Genomic DNA, 23356 nt, shown 5'->3' on the forward strand with positions numbered 1-23356 from the left:
ACATATGGCTCTTAAGCTTAAACAAATAGCTCTTAAGTGACTTGAACCTCATTTACAATTATAAATGCAAGAAACCCAAAAATAAAATTTAAAAATGCCCGATGTGAGGAAATATATTATTTCAGGATTTGAGGTTTATTATTTACTATTAATTGATTGAAATGGTGTATATATCTCTATCTATAAATATATATATATCAAGTAATGTATTTGCTTTTAAATAATTTCATTTAGAAAGCAAATAAACATGAGAATTGTTAGGAATCCGAAATTCCTGAACACTATGGATACCACAAAGACTGTACCTGTGTTGTTCACTGAGCTTTCAAATAAAGCCCATTTAAAGAGAAACAAATAAGAGTCCAACAGATGTCTTATTTCATGGCATATTTGGTTTCAAAATTTCTTCAATAGTGTTGATTTCTTTTGTATCTAAAGGAAAATCAGAGTGACCACTAGTTAACCTGTTCAGGTCTTGACCACAATCTATCCTTCTCACTGGGGAATTGTAATGACAACAGTCTCACATTTCATATTATGTTGTAGAGTTTTTCCCCAGACGCTGACAGGAATTCTTTAAGAAAAAGATCCCAAAGCCACACTGGTTTCATTTGCCTTCAGTAAATTATTTCTGTTATTTTGGAACAGACTTCAACACTTTCAGTACAAACTTAATGTAGCTATGCCAGGGTAGGCATTTGAGTTTGTTCCCTTTAAAATCATAACCTCATTCTACAATCCTCACAAAACTGGGGGTGCTACGCTCTATATTGTTAATCATAAATACATTTTTATTCTTCTAGTGAAGCTGTGCTGTCACATGAAAAATGAATGTACTGTGAGTTTTATCCTAGTAACATTTCTTTATTATAGTTTGATTTAGAGAGAATGCATGGTCTCAAGGAATGGAATCAAGGTCTCCTAGTCATTTTAATGGAGAGCATTCAACGCAAACCTGCCTATTAGATATTAAGATGGATAGGAAGTTATAACTTCCATTATCCCAAACAACTTTGGCCAATATTCTAACCTACATATTATCTTGATACAAGTATATGATAAATACTATAGTAATTTGATGACATGGATATTCTTGCTGTAGGTAATAAGGTATAAAAATGAGCAGAAAATATATCTGCAACCAAACCATTGGATTTTACCAAGCAGTGAAGATATGCTTGTGCATATGGCTTTAATTTGTTTTTATCTTAAATTTAACCTGTATATTTTTTTTCTTAAAAATATGATGACAACATTCAATTTTTCCATATTCAGATATAAAACAAAAAGCACTAAAGTGAAGTGGCTTAATTCCCTTCATTGAGTACAGCTGCATCTTCTAGGATAACACAACAGTTAATTCTTCAAGTCATCTTTCTTGCTTGGGAATTTAATCACTATTTCAAGGGAACTGTGACTCATTTGTATTAGTCAGTTTTATCTTTTGCTGTCAAAAGACAGCGTGCCTCTGGAGAAACTCATAGCAAGAATGGCAAAAAAAAGGTTTGGAAAAAGTAGGCTATGTATCCACACATATTCATTTTTATTATACACCTTTTTATTTAAAGCTACTTTCCCCTACTTTTCAGCCAGCATGATCAGTTGGTCCCAGTCTTCATGGGCCCAATGTAAAAATAAAAAAACACTAAAATAAAAGAAAAATAAGATACAAGGAAAGGGATATTGGGAGAAGATTCTCCCATACTAATACAGTTGCCTAGGTAGACAGAAAGCCCTTATGATAGTGTTTACATACCTATACAGTATACAAACACACAACCTGGGCCGCGGTGTGGCTCAGGCTGTAAGAAGCCTGTTATTAAAACACAGCTGCCTGCAATTACTGCAGGTTCTAGTCCCACCAGGTCCAAGGTTGATTCAGCCTTCCATCCTTTATCAGGTAGGTAAAATGAGGACCAGATTGTTGGGGGGGCAATAAGTTGACTTTGTAAATATACAAATAGAATGAGACTATTGCCTTACACACTGTAAGCCGCCCTGAGTCTTCGGAGAAGGGCAGGATATAAATGTAAACAAAAAAACCAAAACAAAAAAAACCCTAATTACATACTCCAGGTTAAGTATCTATTGCTTCAACATTAAGCATCTTAATGAAAAGTTCTGACTTCAAATGTAGAAATATTCAAAATAATATAGAAGGGGCTTATTTTACAAAGCACCATAAGGCAAGACAGGAAACAATGGATTGGAATTAATCAAGGAGCGAAGCAATCTGGAATTAATGAGAAATTTCCTTAACAGTGAGAACAATTAACCAGTGGAATAGCTTGCCTTCAGTAGTTGTGGATGCTTTATCACTGGAGGTTCTTAAGAAGAGACTAGACAGCCACTTGTCTGGAATGCTATAGGGTCTCCTGCTTTTCTAGAAGACTTCAAAGTCCCTCTATTATGACTAAAAATAGTGTCATGTTTAGTATAACGCAAACATTTACCATTCCATAGGAATATTTGAAAACATGTATAAAGGTAAAGGTAAAGGTTCCTCTCGCACATATGTGCTAGTCATTGCCGACTCTAGGGGGTGGTGCTCATCTCCATTTCAAAGCCGAAGAGCCAGTGCTATCTGAAGACGTCTCCATGGTCATGTGGCCAGCATGACTCAACGCCAAAGGCGCACGGAACGCTGTTACCTTCCCACCAAGGTGGTCCCTATTTTTTCTACTTGCATTTTTACGTGCTTTCAAAACTGCTAGGTTGGCAGAAGCTGGGACAAGTAACAGGAGCTCACCCCGTTACACGGCAGCACTAGGGATTCGAACCGCTGAGCTGCCAACCTTTTGATCGACAAGCTCAACGTCCTAGCTCCTGAGCCACCTTGAAAACATGTATACAATAAGCCAAACACAGTTAAATAAAGCCCATTTTTCTAGTTCAACTTGATTTCCCATCTATTAAAAAAAAAACAAGCACATTTTCAGATGATGTATGAATGCATCACTTTTTTGAGACACTTTCAATGCGAGATCCTCTAAAAGGAAGAGCAAAAAAGTTCTGTCTTTTCAAAAACAGATGTATACAGGCATTCACTGCTCCAACCCTAACACAACATAATTAATATTAAAACTTACTGCATCATTATCATTTGGCACACATTAAATCACTTTTTCTGTGAAATAAATCATTCCATTTGATGTCAGAACTTAGCAGTGGTCTGCACATCGTATCAGTTATTTGCAGAGTGGCCATGGGTCCTATTTTACAGAAGATGGTTTTCTATTTGAAGACTGCAGGGTCATTCACAGGGAAGGCAGATTGGGAGCACTGATTGTGCCAAGTCCCTCCCTCTCTCTAATTAGAATAGAATAGAATAGAATAGAATAGAATAGAATAGAATAGAATAGAATAGAATTCTTTATTGGCCAAGTGTGATTGGACACACAAGGAATTTGTCTTGGTGCATATGCTCTCAGTGTACATAAAAGAAAAGATACATTCGTCAAGAATCATAAGATACAACACTTAATGATAATCATAGGGTACAAATAAGCAATCAAATCATATTAGGAAACAGTCAATATAAATCATAAGGATACCAGCAATAAGGTTATAGTCATAAGTGGGAGGAGATGGGTGGTGGGAACGATGAGAAGATTAATGCGGACTTAATAACTAGTTTGACAGTGTTGAGGGAATTATTTGTTTAGCAGAGTGATGGCGTTTGAGGAAAAAACTGTTCTTGTGTCTAGTTGTTCTGGTGGTGCAGTGCTCTATAGTGTTTTGAGGATAGGAGTTGAAACAGTTTAAGTCCAGGATGCGAGGGGTCTGTAAATATTTTCACAGCCCTCTTTTTGACTCGTGCAATATACAGGTCCTCAATAGAAGGCAAATTGGTAGTAATTGTTTTTTCTGCAGTTCTAATTATCCTCTGACGTCTGTGTCTGTCTTGTTGGGTTGCAGAACCAAACCAGACAGTTATAGAGATGCAGATGACAGACTCAATAATTCCTCTGTAGAGTTATAAGGTATGAGACCATACCAAGTCCCTCACATTTTACATGAGTGAGAAGGGATGTGGCTTTAATTACATAGCTGAAAGTTCTGTCTTGATGTTTTTGATCTGGTTTAAATGATCATATTTGGACATGCTATGTTGAGATTGAGTTCTCTTGTGAAATCTATAGTGCTGTTAAAGATGGAAGAAAAGAGAATCACCAGCAGCAAGACAGGTGAACTCAATTAAAATAGAGAAAGAGGCAATGTTGGAAGACCTGAAGAGCTAGGCTGAGGATGCAGCTTGTTAGGAAGCTGTCTAGTTAGGGAATGACTAAGAGCTGAGATTGACTTGATAGCAATAGCAATGTGCTTATATACTGCTTCGTAGTGCTTTAAAGCCGCCTCTAAGTGGTTTACAGAGTCAGCATATTGCCCCCAACAATCTGGGTCCTCATTTTATTGACCTCAGAAGGATGGAAAGCTGAGTCAACCTTGAGCCGTTGAAGATTCCATTCCTGGCAGTGAGCTGAGTTAGCTCCCAATACTGCATTCTAACCACTGCGCAACCATGGCTCTTTTTGGCTTAATAGCACATAAACAATCAATCAAAACTTTTTAAATATAATAATTTTATTAAAGATTATAATTACAGTAATAAAAACTATTGCAAACTCAAAAAACCCAGGAGAATAAAAAGACACCATTAGGAACTACATAGCTATTTCCCCCTCACTGAATAAGAAGATCCCATTCAGTTGAGAGTGTAATATGCATATGCATTGGAGAAGTGGGACTGGATTCTCAATTCTGTAGGACCAACCTACATGGGCCTGTAGTAACTGCTACTTGCACTATTCTGCCAAAAAGTTATGAAAATGAATGTTAGAACATATAAAATGTTGGTTCTAGGAGCCCAATCAGACTTGGATCATATTAGGAGAAAAAAAGTTAAATCCTTCTTATAGCTCCTGACAGAATTTTACTTTAGCTTAAGTGAAGTATTTAAAAATAAATTTGGGTTTTCTAAATGATAGATTTCTTTGGTTGCAAAATAAACAATATATTGCAGTTTCTTAAGGATCAATGGGAATTACCTCAGTGTAAACAGGGTTACCACATGTCCAGCAAATGGAGGACATTCCTCCTTTTTGTCCTCATGTCCTCTTTGAGCAACCAAACCCTTACATTCTGTGGGTCTAAGAGCACAGGTATCTTAGGTTTGGGTTTTTTTTTGTTTTTCAGGGGGACTGCTTTTACAAGAGTAGTCATTCAAAGTGTTCAGTTTTTTGAAACTAATCGTAAATTATCTGCTTCCTTCTTTCCTTCAATTGTTAATGGAGTCAGTAGCCTAGATTTACAATATTTTCTGATTCCAGCAGTCAATTTCAATCCAATCTCTTCAAATCTGCAGCTCACACGATTCCTCACACATTTCTGTGGTGAAAGCACATCATAGTTGTGTAGTACAAACCATTCTTTTTTGCTAATAATTTTAACCACTAGATGGCTCGCTCCCAAAGTATTTTATTTAGCTGTACTTTGCTGAAGTTGAACAAAAAGGATTGCTTAAATAGTAATATGAGCAAAAGAGTCTTGATGTTCTCACAAGCATGAAAACATTAAAAAAATGCAAGTGTGCAACTTCACTAAATGACAAAACAAACAAAGCTTAGAGATGAAGTAGCCAAATTATTTGTAAGTATATACACATAGAAGTTATGACTTGTATTGGATTTTATGCCTGTGATTTCTTGAAAGTGAAATAATTTTTAAAAAGGGGAATGAAAGAGAAATGAATTTTGTATCTTTCTACAAGATACCTAACTGATGACCTTAAGTAAAGGCATCTTGGTTTGTATCAACGTTAAGAGAAAGTTTGTTTGAACTTGAGGATTTTTAAAGAAAGAACCAGAAGAAGCAAAATTGGGGTAGAGGCTATTTTATCATAACTAACCATTCAATCTAACCTTTTCAGAATTCAGTGAAAGTCCTGATGTTATAACAGTAGTGGAGATGGGAGGGCAAAACCCATATTTATGTATAGTATGAGACTCCTGGGAGATATTCTAGCTGGTTTTCACCTCCTCATCCTTCATTACCATTTAGAGTTGAGCTGTGAGAGGTGACTCCATTGAAAAAGATGTCAATTAAAATAAAATAAAATTATTTTGAACATATAAATTATTGACAGGAAGAACAAGCAGAAACAAGATTGAAAGTCTACATGCAAATCAGTCATTCTAATTCACTTTGAAACTGACTACAATGGCAAGGGAATGAGTTATATAGTAAATATCAGGGAGTTTTGTTGGCATTTGAAAATAAGAATTATTCTGATTTAAATAGGGATATCATTCAGAATGTGCTATATCCTATCTATCTATCTATCTATCTATCTATCTATCTATCTATCTATCTATCTATCTATCATCTATCTATCCATTAGCTTTCTTCTATTTATCTATCTATCTATCTATCTATCTATCATCTCTCTCTTTCTCCCCATCCATATCTATCATTTATCTATCCCTCCACTGTCACATCTATCTCTAATAGTCCACATGATATGTTAAAACAATGATAGCCAGAGCTCAAGAATTTGTATATCTTTCCCTAAGCCTGTAACCAGTGGTGAAATCCATTTTTTTTTTACTACTGGTTCGGTGGGCGTGGCTTGGTGGATGTAGTGTGAATTTGTGGGTGTGGCTTGGTGGGCATGGCAGGGGAAGGATATTGCAAACTCTCCATTCCCTCCCCACTCTGGGGCCAGCCAGAGGTGGTATTTGCCGGTTCTCTCAACTACTCAAAATTTCCGCTGCCTGTTCTCCAGAACCTGTCAGAACCTGCTGGATTTCACCCCTGCCTGTAAACCTGGAGGGGCTTAAACGGTGCCCGACCTATATTTTTTTGCCCCTTTTTAGTCTTTTATAACAAAGTCTGGCACATGCTCTTTGTTTTTAAAAGAGCAAATAAACATCCATCTACTTTTTGGGGAAGTCTTCCTGAATTTTTAGACTGGATACAATGCTCCACCATCTTATTGCCCGTTACACAAACCTCTTCAGGCATGGGTCATGGGGATCTTTATTATTACTTATATCATCTAAACAAATAATAGGTGCCTTTTCTTGTTACTGCAAATTGGAATTTAAAACCCTAGATGGTTTAGTTTGCATCAATAAATATACAGGGGTGTCCCCTGTCCAGTCATTTCCGACTCTAGGGTGCGGTGCTCAGGGAGAAGCATTGTACAAATACATTTCTGTGGATCCTATGGCCAGTATGACTATATGCTAAGACCCATAGAACACTGTTACCATCACATTGAAGTGGTACCCATTTGTCTACTCACATTTGCATGCTTTCTAAGTGCTAGGTGAGTAGGAGCTGGGGCAAGTAATGGGAGCTCACCCTGTTGAGTGCTATTCAGGTCTCAGACATGGATGGTCAACTTTCTAGCTGACAACCTCAATGTCTTTAACCACTGAGGCACCGTGCCTCCATCTATAAATAACATGCATAAAAAGCCTGACGTAATGCATACTAAAGCATCATGTGATTTTTGCAATGTGGAGAACTTCCTGTCCGTCCTTCCCCAAACACAGATTTTTCCATTTTTTATCCTTCAATGATTGATTTGATCAGCATTATTCATTAATTTAAACCTACTCAGACTTCATTGAGATGGTTGGGAGCTCCATATTGCTAAGAATTTTTTTTTCCTTTAAAGGTCAAAACATTTCCCCCCCTTAAATGTCACATTAGATACCAATCTAAGCTGAGGGGAAGATAAAATTATATCATAAGACTAATTACTCCATAGTCTCCTCTGCAAATGTTTCTGCAAATTGCAATGTTTAATGTGAAAGAAGGGGTATGCTATTAATACATGGGAAGCAATCTTGGCAATATTTCAAAAGCCTTCAGCTCTATTTAGAAACCAGATCTGGTCTTCATATATTCCCCCTTTCATAAAACAACCTGAAACTCACTTTGTCCTGAGTTTCAGAATACAACCAATAGTTTCCCCCCCCCCCACATAATACAGAAGAGTCATTCAGAACAGGGGTCTCCAACCTTGGTCCCTTTAAGACTTGTGGACTTCAACTCCCAGAGTCCCTCAGCCAGCAAAGCTGGCCGAGGAACTCTGGGAGTTGAAGTCCACAAGTCTTAAAAGGACCAAGGTTGGAGACCCCTGATTCAGAAGACCAAAGTCTTGCTTTGGTTGAAACAGACGGTATCATAAGAAACCCTGAACTCCAATTTTGGTCTAATTCTCCTTTAATTAGTTCTTGTCTGATGTCTGCAGGAAGGGCAGAGGAACCCACTAACTAAGTGCACTGATTTCTTGTCCGGTTTTGACCGAGATGCAGGAGTTCCGTGCAAATTTGTAGCTGACTTCCCTTCGAACTGTGATCTGTGACACCACAGGTCAACACCCAGGACAAACAACAGTCTAACTTGCCTGAGCTCTATATACATTCCTGATATCTGTTCCAGGCAGAACTCAAGCTGCATGTGGAAATACTGTACCATGCGCCAAATTGCCATAAATCGTTTGTACGTAAGCTTATTTATCTGAGCTCTATTGCAAGAATCCGTCAGGACAATATGAGATCTGGTGCTGAAAAAGAAGATTGGGGATTTTCTGGCCAGAGATGAGGAAGTCTAGTCCATGCTGAACTTTTACAACTGATAAAAGGCGATGTCTGCTGGCAGTATTCATTTTTTTAACTGGGCCATCTGCATCCAGTCAAGGATAACTTGACTTTTGGCAAACGCCATTCATCAGAATTGGCCCTGCGCAACTTTCTCTTGAGGAGTAAAACAACACAAAAGACACAGAGATGGTTAATATACTTCTTCTGGAGTCGAAGGTCAATGCTGGCATAAACAAACCAGTGTCATAGTAACACACAGAAGCATTGAAGTTCCCCCCAAGTGTTTATATGGCTGATGCCCCGTCTCTTTTTTTATCAGTGGTTGTTATCATTTAGTTAGCTCTGCTTTAGCTGCTCCATAAATCTTTACAGCAGTAGGTTTTTTTTAATTTTTTTTTATTTTTGTCATCTTTCTTATCTGCTTTTATCACCTGTTTATGTGCACTACATTTGCTGCTGCTTCTGCTGCTTCTGCTGGCGAGTCAAGATTGGCTCAGTCTTGCAGTCCCCTGTCACTCGGTCAACTTTAGAAAGCCTTCAGTGAAATGCACAATGGGAGATGCCATTTGTGCTTTGCATGGAAGAAATAGTTTGAATAAATAATTCAGAGGGAAATAACCTTGATGAAAGTTTGTGGAATTTAGGAACATCTATATATAGAACACAGGAAGAAATAGTTGTTTTCTATTCTCCATCTATTATGTCCTGCACAATTATGGAATATCCAAATAACCATATTTCTTTGTAGTAAATTGCAAAGGGGCAGAGTTTCCTAACTCAATGCACTGAGGTTAAGCCTGTGAGAGCCTCTCATTCAAGCCCATTGAATTATTCCTATGTAGAGCCTCCCTGAAAACATCGGAATGGTTCTGTTGACTCTTTGCCAGCTCCCATCCTTTACCTGGTTGTAACTTTCCTTTCCTTTTCCCATGTTGAGACAAGCTACTTTTCGGAACATAGAATAATAGAGTTGGAAGAGACCTTGGAAGTCTTCTAGTCCAATCCCTTGCTCGAACAGGAGACCCTATACCAGTGATGGCGAACCTTTTTCTTGCGTGCTAGAAGTGTGTGTGTGTGTGTGTGTGCATGTGCCGACAGCACGCACAAGTGCCAGCACCCATAATGCAATGCGAACCCCCGACCTCCCCATGCTCCCCTGGCAGTGGCAGGAGTAGCTGGTGGGGCAAAGAGAGTGGTGGCAGGCTGTGGTGGCAGGCCATTTGTGCTGGCTAAGAGTAAGCAACGGATCCTCCTCCTGCTAGCCTCGCACTCTGGGCAGCATCCAGCCAGCCATACCTGGCCACCCCCTGTGGCAGCCCATGTGGATCCTAGGCAGCGCAGCTTTGGGGCCTTTCTTCACAGTGGCGGTGGCGGTGATGAGGCAGGCAGGCAGGCAGTGAGGCACAGGGGAGAGGCTGGCGGCAGCACTCCTGGCTGGCAAAGGGTGGATGTCCCAAGGGTGCATGTGGGTGACGACGGCATGGCCGGTGCACACGCACGCTAAGACATGAAGGACAGCTGATCATTGCACGCACATGAGCACCAGTAACCAGCAGACTAGCTGGCTGGTGTGCATGCATGCCTTGGAAACTGGGAAGAAGAATGGGCGATGCCACGTGTGCCAGGTGACATGGCTCTTCGTGCCACTTCCAGCACACATGCCATAGGATCGCCATCATGGCCCTATACCATTTCAGACAAATGGTTGTCCGGTTTCTTTTTGAAAGCCCCCAGTGATGGCGTACCCACAACCTCTGAAGGCAAGCTATTTCGTTGCTTGATTGCTCTCATCATTTGGAAATTTGTCCTTACTTCTAGGTTGCTTCTCTCCTTGATTAGTTTCCATCTATTGTTTCTCGTCTTGCCTTTTGGTGCTTTGGAAAAAAGTTTGACCCCTTGTCTTTATAGAAGCCTCTCAAATATGGGAACACAGCTAGCATGTCTCCTCTAGACCTTCTTTTTAATACCCAATTCTTGTAACTGTTCTTCGTATGTTTTAGCCTCCAGCCCCCTAATCATCCTTGTTGCTCTTCTCTGCTCTTTTCCAGTCTCAACATCTTTTTTATATTGTGATGATCAGAACTGGACGCAATATTCCAAGTGTGGGCTTACTTAGGTTTGATAAACTGGTATTAGAATTTCATTTTTTTAAAAAGAAAATATTTGGTACTAGAACTTCAATTATTTTCTAAAGTTTTTTTTTTAAAAAAACTTCTCCAAACTTTGGGATGGTTTTTCAAAGGCTGGTGACAATTTTGTCTTCTGTATGAAGGGTATTTTTTTTAGTGCATATATGATTCTAGGACTAGGGCCAGTCAGTTCTTCTTTAATAGCAAAAGATAGGATACACACTTCTCAGCAGTTTTATATATGTCATAATGTTTTTGGCATCACTGAACACTCAGTGTTCATTCGTTTATTAAATTTATGTTCTGTTTTTCTGCTCTGGCAAGTACTCAAGTCAGATAATTAAATTAAGAAGGAAAAACAGAGGTAGAATGTTTAAAAACATAGATTGAAATCAACAATAAAGTAGGCATCAATGTTAATAATTAAAAGCTTGATAAAAAAGATAAACATCTTCTGAACGTTAAGAGAGTCTAAATGCTTACTTAATCTGTAAGCAGAGTAGGAAAATGTGTTCCACTATATGCCAAAAAAGATGGGTTTTTGACAATAACATCTTCAAAAGAGCTTTTCTAACAGGTTTACAGCAGGACAGATGGTCAGATAAAATCAGGCCATAAGCTGTTAAGGCCTTAAAGGTAATATCAGCACCTTAAACTGGGCCTAGCAAATAACTAGTGACCAAAGCTGATCTTTTAGCCAAGTATCTTATGCTTTTTGGAAAGTTTATTTCTTCAATTTATATGGAGACCAGGAGTGAAATTCAGCAGGTTCTGACAGATTCTGGAGAACCGGTAGCGGAAATTTTGAGTAGTTCAGAGAACCAGCAAATACTACCTCTGGCTGGCCCCAGAGTGGGGAGGAAATAGGGATTTTCCAGTATCCTTCCCCTGGAGTGGGGTGGGAATGGAGATTTTGCAGTGTCCTTCCTCTGCCATGCCCACCAAGCCACTCCCACCAAGCCACGCACACAGAACTGGTAGTAAAAAAATTTGAATTCCACCACTGATGGAGACCCTTTTGCACTAGCGACTGTGAGCAAGAATAAAAGCATCAATATAATCATAAATAAAAGTGCACAAAAATAAATTTTATTTATTTATTATTCGAATTTATATACCGCCCTATCTCCCGAAGGACTCAGTAATAAATAAATAAATTAAATAATAATAATAATAATAATAATAATAATAATAATAATAATAATAATAATAATAGCAAGATGGTTTCACATGAACATTCTGCAACAACATCTTTAATTTATTTATTTATTTATTATTTATTTTATTTGATTTTTATACTGCCCTTCTCCCGAAGGACTCAGGGCGGTGTACAGGCATAATAAAACCGACAATACAATATACAAGTTTAAAATACGATTAAAAAAAAATACGATTTAAAACCCTCAAACAACAACATCTGGCTTATACTAGGTCCTTGGGATGGATAAAATGTCAACTACAGTCTAAATATCTGGCTGATTATGTGACCAACCATAAACAAATAATAATAAAAAACATGGTGCCTAAGACCATCCCTGTGCCTTCAACCACTTAGTGGCTTAATTACTGCTGTATATTTTGCTCTAAGTGCAACTTTCATATGCTTTTCAAGATAGCCTCACATGTAGTCAAGACTTAGTGATAGAGATCAATGCACAGTTAGGTCTTCTCTCCACAAGGGCTTTTCAGCAGTTCAAAAACATCATTATTCCTACCCAGTCATAAGATGCTGGCTGATTACAGTACCTGGGCTGCAAAAATCCAAAGATTACTCGATGGCAAAAAAGAGCTACAGAAACTTCTACCCACTCAGACATTTACCATCCAGTCTGGAAACTCTGGTAAAAAATACACCCAAAAATACAGCCAGGCATGATGTATGTGTCTGAGTGAGATGGGGGAGTAAGAAAACAATGATAGTGTGTGAGGAAAATATGTACAATAGAATTTTTATATTAGAATAGAGCTGGAAGGGACCCTGGAACTAGTCCTACTCTTCTAGTCCAACCCTCTGTTCAAGCAGAAGAACCTATGCCATTTCATACAAGTGGCTGTCCAGTCTCTTCTTAAAAACCTCCAGTGATGGAGTACCCATGACTTCCAAAGGCAAGCTGTTTCCACTGGTTAGCAATAGCAATAGCACTTAGACTTATATACTGTTTCACAGTGCTCTACAGCCTTCTCTAAGCAATTTAGAGAGTCAGCATATTGCCCCCAACAATCTGGGTCCTCATTTTATTGACCTCAGAAGGATGGAAGGCTGAGTCAACCTTGAGCCGGTGAGATCCAAACTGCCAAACTGCTGGCAGCCGGTGATCAGCAGAAGTAGCCTGTAGTACTGCATTCTAACTACTGCGCCACCACGGCTCATACAGTTAATTATCCTCACTGTTAGGAAGTTTCTCCTTAATTCCAGGTTGCTTTTGTTCTTGATTAATTTCCACCCATTGCTTCTTTTTTTGCCTTCAGGTGCTTTGGAAAATAAGTTGACCCCCTCTTCTTTGTGTCAGCTCCTCAAATACTGGACTATTACTATACTGTCTGTGTATATATTCTGTGTGTATATAGAACTGTGCCCTCAGAATTAAGATAAAGAAAAAGGTGTGTTGTAGCATTTTGACAAGAGTCTTCCTTAGAAACAGCACTGGTTAGCTAATTTATCCCAAATGCCTTAAATAAAAGCTAGACTCCTGTTATCCTCATCACTACCATTACCACTACCATCCGGCCTAGTGTTTCTGCTGTGATGAGGGACAAGCAGTATCCCAGAGATTGCTCTCTTTTAACCTCATGTTTGCTTGCTGTTATTGTAGAAAGGGAAAGAGGAAAGAGAAAATAGGCATTATTTGACGATTATTGGACAATTTAAATATTCAGATGACATGTCTTAATATTTAAGTACAAATATATTTGTACTTAAAAAAAAGTCCCTCACCAAAAGCTGTTGAGGAAGCTCAAGATATTTGAATTAATAGATATGTCCACTACTACTGTTTAAATTAATTGACTAAAAGACAGGAAACATGGTAAAAATAAATGGACGCCAATATATTATTTTTAGAAGCAAGAAGATTCTCTCAAAGTGTTGGACTTCTTGTTCTGCATCTGAAACAGAAACTGATAGATCAGTTCAGTACAATAAAAGAATACAGAACAGAAAGCAAAGAAAATAGCATTTAAAAACTAATTGATTTAAAGAAGACTGTCTTTTTAAATAAAAGTAGTATTTGGATTTTGCATCCAATATATTTTCGTTCAAGTGTTCAGGTGTTCCATTCTTAATATGCTGTTAAACATCTCAGTTTTTAAGAATTCATCTGGATCTAGGGTTGTGTGTAGAGTGGAGTGCCTTAAACCAGATGTTGCATTAGACCCACAAATTTTCTGTTGAGAGGGTAGAAAATGTTGTGCATAACAAAAGGAAATTCTTAATTTACTTTTGTTGTTGTTAGTTGCAAAGTCGTGTCCAACCCATCGTGACTACATGGACAACGTTCCTCCAGGCCTTCCTGTCCTCCACCATCTTCTGCAGTCCATTTAAGCTCACGCCTAGTGCTTCAGTGACTCCATCCAGCCACCTCATTCTCTGTCGTCCCCTTCTTTTTTTACCCTCAATCTTCCTCAGCATTAGGTTCTTCTCCAGTGAATCCTTCCTTCTTATTAGGTGGCCAAAGTATTTGAGTTTCATATTGCCTTCTAAAGAGCAGTCAGAGTTGATCTCCTCTAGGATTGACTGGTTTGATCACCTTGCAGTCCAAGGGACTCACAGGAGTCTTCTCCAGCACCACACTTCAAAGGCCTCAATTCTTTGGCACTCAGCCTTTCTTATGGTCCAACTTTCACAGCCATACACTGCAACTGGTGAAACCATAGCCCTGAAAATATGCATTTTTGTTGACAGGGTGATGTCTCTGCTTTTTAGTACGCTGTCTAGATTTGCCATAGCTTTCCTCCCCAGGAGCAAGCATCTTTTAATTTCTTGGCTGCAGTCCCCATTTGCGGTGATCTTGGAGCCCAGGAAAATAAAATCTGTCACTACCTCCTTTTCTTCCCCATCTATTTGCCAGGAACTGAGAGGGGTGAATGCCATGATCTTAGTTTTAATGTTGAGTTTCAAGCCAACTTTTGCACTCTCCTTCTTCATCCACATCAAGAGGCTCTTTCGCTTTCTGCCATTAGAGTGGTATCATCTGTATATCTGAGGTTGTTGATATTTCTCCCACCAATCTTAATTCCAACTTTTGATTCATCTAGCCCCACCTTTCTCATGATGTGCTCTGCATATAAATTAAATAGCAGGGTGACAGTATACAGCCTTGCCGGACTCCTTTCCCAATTTTGAACCAATCAGTTCAAATATTTTTTAATAATTTTAACAATATTGAAATGGCTAATGTTGCAGCTGCGGTCTGGCTTCTGGTCCTTGGTTGTGCTTCCTGATCAGTGTGGTGGTCTGTCACCACCACACATCCACCCAGAAAGCAGACCCAAACCCACACTGATCAGGAAGCACGACCAAGGACCAGAAGCCAGACCGCAGCTGCAACATTAGCCATTTCAAACCCCTCCAATCCATACATACAGCAGACAGACACGCACTATGAAGATGTAGCACGACCACAAACACGAAGCCAAACAACAGCAATGCAGCTCAGCAGCTCAAATCCCCCTGCAACTCAGACTAATCTGAGCACAACCAAGCCCCCACCAACACAGGACACACCCCCAGCCAATCAGAGCACAAAAAACCCCCATCCAATCAGAGCACAGCCAAGCTCCCACCCAATCAGTTCAAACCCCCACTAGCAGTTAAAAAGGAAGAAACAGCTGCAATCACACATTGCTCCCAGAAGCACAAAGCTGAAGCCTGAAGATGACGAATGAGACTTCGTCGAAACGTCGCCAAGACACTTCCAATTTTACGCAGGAGAAAACCCGAATAACCAAAGACCTACATACAAACACCATGAAAACCTCAGAAAACAAATATATATATATATATATATATATATATATATATATATATATATATATATATATATATATATATATATATATATATATATATATATATATATATATATATATATATATATAAAAATCACATTGTTAAAGTGAAATGTGTTAATTGACTACATTACATTGGTGAGATGCACCTGTATAGAGTCAGAACCACCCCCACCCCAATATTCCCGACCAAAATCACATTTGGATGGAATGGAAATATATATAGGAAAAGCAATGACCTCTGCAGCTGAAAACAGAGCAGAAAAGTGACTTTATCAAGGGAATGATTAGCATGCAACAATAGTGACAGTGACAGAATCTTCAGGCTTCAGCTTCGTGCTTCTGGGAGCACGAAGCTGAAGCCTGAAGATGATGAATGAGACTTCGTCGAAACGTCGCCAAGACACTTCCAATTTTACGCAGGAGAAAACCCGAATAACCAAAGACCTACATACAAACACCCGCGAAAACCTCAGAAAACAAATATATATATATATAAATAATAATTTAATAATATTTATATTAAAATAATTTTAATAATTTTCTTATTAAGAAAATTTATATCTATATTATTACAGATATAAAAATCACATTGTTAAAGTGAAATGTGTTAATTGACTACATTACATTGGTGAGATGCACCTGTATAGAGTCAGAACCACCCCCACCCCAATATTCCCGACCAAAATCACATTTGGATGGAATGGAAATATATATAGGAAAAGCAATGACCTCTGCAGCTGAAAACAGAGCAGAAAAGTGACTTTATCAAGGGAATGATTAGCATGCAACAATAGTGATTCTGGGAGCACGAAGCTGAAGCCTGAAGATCATGAATGAGACTTCGTCGAAACGTCGCCAAGACACTTCCAATTTTACACGGGAGAAAACCCGAACAACCAAAGACCTACACACACACACACACACACACACACACACACACACACACATATATATATATATATATATGCATAGAAAAAAAAAGAATATTTAAAATAACTAAACTGATCATACTGATTGTTTTTTGTAATCAAACACAAATGTTAAACATGAAAATTGACTCCATAATATCTGTATCAGATCTAGGAATGGTTACTTGAAGCAAGCACCATTGTATTTATGAAACTTGTGGGTACATATTTACTGTTATAGCTACAGCACATTAAATTATTCTGGCAGGACAAACTACTGGATATCAATAGAGAACAATCTCTGCTCCTTTCTAATACTAAATATGTTATTTAGCCAGGTAATGAAATGTCTGCAAGAAAACAACCAAGTTCAGAGAGCACCTGGGACCCCTCATTTCATCCCTGAGCTACAAATATTCCCTTCTGCTGGTTTAAACTAATATTTGTTATAGGGATTTTTCTTATAAAAGTAGGAAAAAATAATATGTTTATGAAAATCCTTCAGTGCTTTCAAGATAAAGCATTTCTGCGGTCTAATAATTAACCATGTGTTTTGAAAAACAATATTCTGTAAAATTTCCTTGACGGCTAACTACTTTTAAAGGTATTAAACACTTTAAATAATTACTTTATAACTAAATCTCACCTTATGGAGATTCTCACAAAAGGCTTTACAGTTGTCTGGAAAAAGACACACTGGTGATTCAATTGCTTTTCCTTTCTCCTGAACTGCCATAGTAATCTGTGGGAATTAGAATCTCGATAACAGTAGTGGACATAATGCAAGAAAGTCTATCAAGTACAATTTGCCATATTGTTGATTCTTTGAGATATTGTGATGCAAATTACCTTTAAGGGATAAGAGCTTTACTGGATGAGTGGTTGTATAGAATTGTCTTACTAAATCACAGGAATACTAGGTCATTATCACTGATAGTGGAGACAGTCAACATCTGTGTCCAAATGCCTAGCCAGCAAACTGAAAGAAAGCATCTATATGCCAGAGAGGAGCAAAATTAAACAGTGAAGCAATGCTTTCTAAGTTCTCCAACTTCCGGCTCATATTACCTCCTCTCCCAGCCTGCTTTTTGGCATTAAAAAAATCTATTCTGTGCTTCGTATCAGTATACTTGGGATGTTGTAATCTATTTCCATTTCCTTTCCCGCTTGCCAAATCTATTAATTTTATATGTACTTGCAAACTGTGTTAGTGTTGGCAAACTTAGTTTAAAAATAACAACAAAAACATTCCCAAGTGTACTAAACAATTTGCCTTCCAGTTGAAGAGTTTATGTATTAAAAAAGGTTAGGGTTTTTTTAAGGCCTTCAAGTCAAGCTCAGCTTTATGATGTCTTCATGGACTTATCCATGTATTTTTCCACCCAGCTACAACATGGAGGTGGCTTCCATTAACTTCCAGGATGCTTTTTCAACTTCCTAGTTTAGCCAGGATTTTTTTCTGATAGACCAATTGATCGATAGAGATAGATAGATAGATGATAGATAGATAGATTCAGATAGACCAATTGATTGAGCAATAGATATAGATAGATCGATAGAGATACATCGATAGATAATAGATACAGATAGACCAATTGATTAATCGATAGATGATAGATAGAAAGATAGATAGATCAATAGATCAATAGAGATACATAGATAGATGATAGATGGATAGATAGATAGATACAGATAGACCAATCAATCAATCAATAGATGATAGATCAATTGATTGATTGATTGATTGATCAATCGAGATAATAGATAGATAGATAGATAGATAGATAGATAGATAGATAGATAGATAGATAGATAGATAGATAGATGAAGGATCTATGTGTTGACCCCTAGATTAATCCCTGCAGTTTTCCTGGAAGATTTTTTGCCATTGCCTCCTTCCTAGGACTGAAAGTAAATGACTGGTCGAAAGCCACCCAGCTGGCTTCTTACCTAAGGAGCGACTAGAATTCATGATTTCCCAATTTCAAAGCTGTTACCTTGACCATTCCACCAACTAGTTCTTACAAATTTATATTACTTGCTTTTAACCTGTTTATAAATGACTCGGGGTTCAAAGTCACCAGTCAGGTGTATATAAAGAAAATAATGTAATTCAGTATAAGGAATGATCTGGACTGTAATGAATGCAGTGTAAGTGATGCACATCAGAAAAACAAATTCAATGTGACATTTTATATGACAATGAAGTCTAAGGTGGCAGTGACTGATCAGGAAACTATTTGGGGGTTGCTAAATGAAAATATACTCAATATGTGGCAGCAGTAAAAAGGCAAATTTTGTAATCAGAATAATTAAGAAAAAGAATGAAAATTGTTGCTGAAATGAAAATTGGCTAAGTCTAGTCTAATGAAAAGAAGGCTAGGGGTGACATGATAATAGTGTTCCAATATCTCAGGGGCTGCCACAAAGAAGAGGGAGTCAACCTATTGCCCAAGGCCCCTGAAGAAAGAACAAGAAACAATTGATGGAAACTAATCAAAGAGAGAAGCAACCTAGAACTAAGGAGAAATTTCCTGACAGTTAGAACAAGTAACCAGTGGAATAACTTGCCTCCAGATGTTGTGAATGTTCCAACACTGGATGTTTTTAAGAAGAAATTGAACAACAATTTATCTGAAATGGTATAGGGTTTCCTGCCTGAGCAGAGAGTTGGACTAGAAGGCCTCTATGGTCCCTTCCAACTCTGTTATTCTTAAAATAAAACTGCCAAAATAGTTGTGACCTTATGTACTTTAATAATGCATATGGTATACTTTTGTTACTGAATCCTGAAGGAGATCTAGTATGGCTGAAAAAAATATAGAAATGGTAACAGAAATGATTAGGGATTACAGCACCTCCCATATGAGAAAAGGCAAAGGCATGGGAGATTTAGAAAAAAAGTAGATTAGAGGAAAGATTTCATGCATTCATATAAAACTAAAAATGGCATAGGAAATGTGAATAGCACTGGCTTTCTTCTTCTTCTTCTTCTCTTGCTCTATAACCCACTGAAGCTTATATGGAGAGATTCCAGACTAATAAAAGCTGATAGCTGTCTTGATAGCTGTTAATTGCCACCTGGATCAAAGATAGCATATCTTAAATATCACCAGATTCACAGGATGCAATGATAGAAGAAAGCGGTCACACTCATGTCTTATGAACTTCCAGACTCTCTGTTGACCACAAGGCAACAGAGAATGTTTGATTAGAAAGGTTTTTGGCTTGATCCAGTAGGCTTTTTCTCATGTTCTTATGATCCAAGCAACACAAGCCTAGGTAATTTAGAATATATGTGGAGGACACCAGAAGCATAATGGAAGTGTCCTATATCATTATTTTCTAGTGGTATTAATTATATTTTTGTAATCTGGAGGAAAGACACATTTTACATAAATATTGTAAGATTCTCAGTGTCTTCTCTCCTAAATAGGTTTCAGTCATGTTTAGGAATGCTGAATTGTAGTGATAACATAATTCAGAGTATCCTGAGTATACCCAGCTCAGGAGCCTTCCCATCCGTGCTGTATACCATCACATTTTGATTAAGAAGACTAGCTGATCCATAAATTCAGTGCTAAAATTAATATGGAGCTTTAGCTCTGCATTGTGGTATATAAGGAAGCGTCTCCCTCCTCCTTGTTTACAGAGTTTCTACTTCTGGAATGAAAAAATGCACCAGCAAGTACCATGCAATGATTTCACCTCTTGACAGAAACCAAAGAGATTGAACTGAGACATGATACATCTGCTTTACGACTTTTAATTGCCTTTGTGTGACCCAGTTCATACCACGCTCTCTCAGAGCAGAGGCCCTTGTTATGCCCCACTGGAATAAATCTCGATCAGAGATGCTCTGCTTAAGAAAACACCACCACCTAAAATAGCAGCACTATTTCTTCTTCACATAAATCTTGAAGTGCTTATGGGTGACCTGAGAAAGTGAGATGGTGAGAATTCCGCTGCCTGGTCAATGGTTTGTTAAAGTTTTTGGGGAAAGAAGAAACCTATTACTAGACACAAGATTCCTTCAGTAATAAATTACAGGAACTTCCATCTGCAAATAGCTTTGGGGGCACAATTCTCATTCACTTCAACACATTAAGTCAACTGAAGATAGGGTTGCAGATGGCCATTTATTGCAATCTGCCAGATTGGTTCCCAGAGTGTATGTCTTGATAAACTTGATAAATGAAGTCTTTAATAGTTTTCTAACCAGAGGAAAATGTAGGACTGGGTTTACCTGTGTATCCCTAAATTTTATATCAATACTGAGTGTCAGGTAGCATTCATACATTACATTGGGTTGCATGGTTTGAAAGGAAATTGTTGTAGATCATATTCGTGATTATTTAGGCTTGCCACTTGGTTTATTTAAATTTGATAAGCTGGTGAAGAAAATGTTGGTAAATAATGAAGCAAAATTAATAGCATCTCATAGGGCTCAACAGGAGGTTGATTTAGGGTCCCTAAAATAAAAGGCTTCTCTTTAAAAATAGGAAGCCTTGTCAAAATTTACTCAGTTTTTAAAAGCAAATTATCAGTTGAGCAGAAAGGCTGCAGTTTAAGAAACTCAAGATGGGCGTTTGATTGAGCACACAACGAAATGAGAATTTCATTCAATCTCCACTTCTCTTCTTAAACAGAATCTCTTTCTCTTCCTTTGCACTGATTTAGAATTATTATCACCCCAAAGTAGGATAATGCATCAGCCTGAGATGATACCTGATCTGGGACTGTCAATTCAAGGTTGTTTTGACACATAGGGAACAGGATGTGGGAAGCTAATTTAGTTTATCCTTGATTGAAAATACTCCATGAAGTTTTGCCTGTAATAGTTCTTTCTTTCTTTCTTTCTTTCTTTCTTTCTTTCTTTCTTTCTTTCTTTCTTTCTTTCTTTCTTTCTTTCTTTCTTTCTTTTTTCTTTTATTTATTTGTTGAATACATATTAGATAATATATATAAGCATAAATTGAATACATAAAATGAATAAAATGAAAAGGAACATTAAGACAGGGATGGTAGGCACTTTGGTGCTCTTATGCACAGACCTCTTAGGAATGGGGTGATGTCAACAGTAGACAGTCTTAGGTTAAAATTTTGGGGTTTTTGGGATGAAACCACAGAGTCAGGTAGTGTATTCCAGGCATTGACCACTCTGTTGCTGAAGTCATATTTTCTGCAATTGAGTTTGGAGCGATTCACTTTAAGTTTGTATCTGTTGTGTGCTCGTGTACTGTTGTGGTTGAAGCTGAAGTAGTCATTGACAGGTAGGACATTGTAGCAGATGATTTTATGAGCTATGCTTAGGTCATACCGAAGGTGGCGTAGTTCTAAATTTTCTAAGTCCAAAATTTCAAGTCTGGTGGCATAAGATATTTTGTTGCGAGCAGAGGAGTGGAGGACTCTTCTTGTGAAATATTTCTGGACACACTCAATTGTATTAATGTTCAATATGCAGTGCGGGTTTCAGACAGATGAGCTGTATTTGAGAACTGGTCTAGCAAATGTTTTGTATGCTCCGGTTAGTAGTGTAATATTACCAGAGAAGAAGCTACGCAAAATTAGGTTTACAACTCTTAATACCTTTTTGGTGATGTTGTTACAGTGGGCTTTGGAACTTAGATCATTAGATATGAATACTCCAAGGTCTTGACAATGAGGGTCATCTACAAGTTGTTTCCTTTCAGCTAGTATTTTGTCTTCTGATTCTTTTTGCCAATGTGTAAGACAGAGCATTTGTTGTTTGAGATTTGGAGTTGCCAATTGTTTGACCTTCCCGACAAAAAGTCAAGGTCTTTTTGAAGGGTAGCAACTTTGTTGGTGGTATTGAATAGTTTTACATCATCAGCGAAGAGAACACAGTCACTTATGATTACTTATAATATTATAATTATTATAATAATTATAAGTAATATATGATTACTTATAATACAGTTACTTATTATCGTAATTCTCGATGTGTGCAAAAAGGATGGTTCCTTTTTAAGTGCCTTTCTTAAGTACAATGCTCTCAAAAACAACCGAATGATTTTAATTTTAGTTCATTTTAGCTTACATAATATAGCCTGAGCATGATGTGATAAAACTGGACTTGTGTTGCATTTGTAGCATATTGGTACAACAGAGTGATACTGTTCATTTCATTATCTGGGAACGCTGCACGTGGCATAGGGATTTACACTGGGAGTAATATAGTCCTGTATCTTGTGGAAAGACATTTTTGTCACTTTCTATTAACCCTCTAGTGATGAGTATGGCATATGGAATATTACAAATAGTAATATAAAATATGTAAATGCTGAGGAGTGTGAATTGATGACATAAAATAAAAAACACATGAAAGAAAAATGCATGAAATGAGAGGGCAAAAAAGATACGTTCTGTGCCTGTGAAACTATGATAAAAGAAACTAAAATTTAAAAAAAATAGTTTTAATCATGAATGGCATCTTAAAGAATAAATCAGAAATTTACAAATTGGAGTCCATAGGTTGATGCGTGTTATGCTCATGATAATGGAAGAATTAGGAATGAATTTTGATAAAAATCGAACAACATTTTGAATGAATGTGTTCCAATATGTTTTTTTTTAAGAGTGTGTTAGCTACAGGAATAAATGCGTAGAAACACAAAGTGTAATTTATTAAGCCCCAAAATATTCATAGATGGTAGTGATTGGACTACAGAGA

The sequence above is a fragment of the Ahaetulla prasina genome, chromosome 1 (assembly GCF_028640845.1).
Source record: "Ahaetulla prasina isolate Xishuangbanna chromosome 1, ASM2864084v1, whole genome shotgun sequence".
NCBI lineage: Eukaryota > Metazoa > Chordata > Lepidosauria > Squamata > Colubridae > Ahaetulla > Ahaetulla prasina.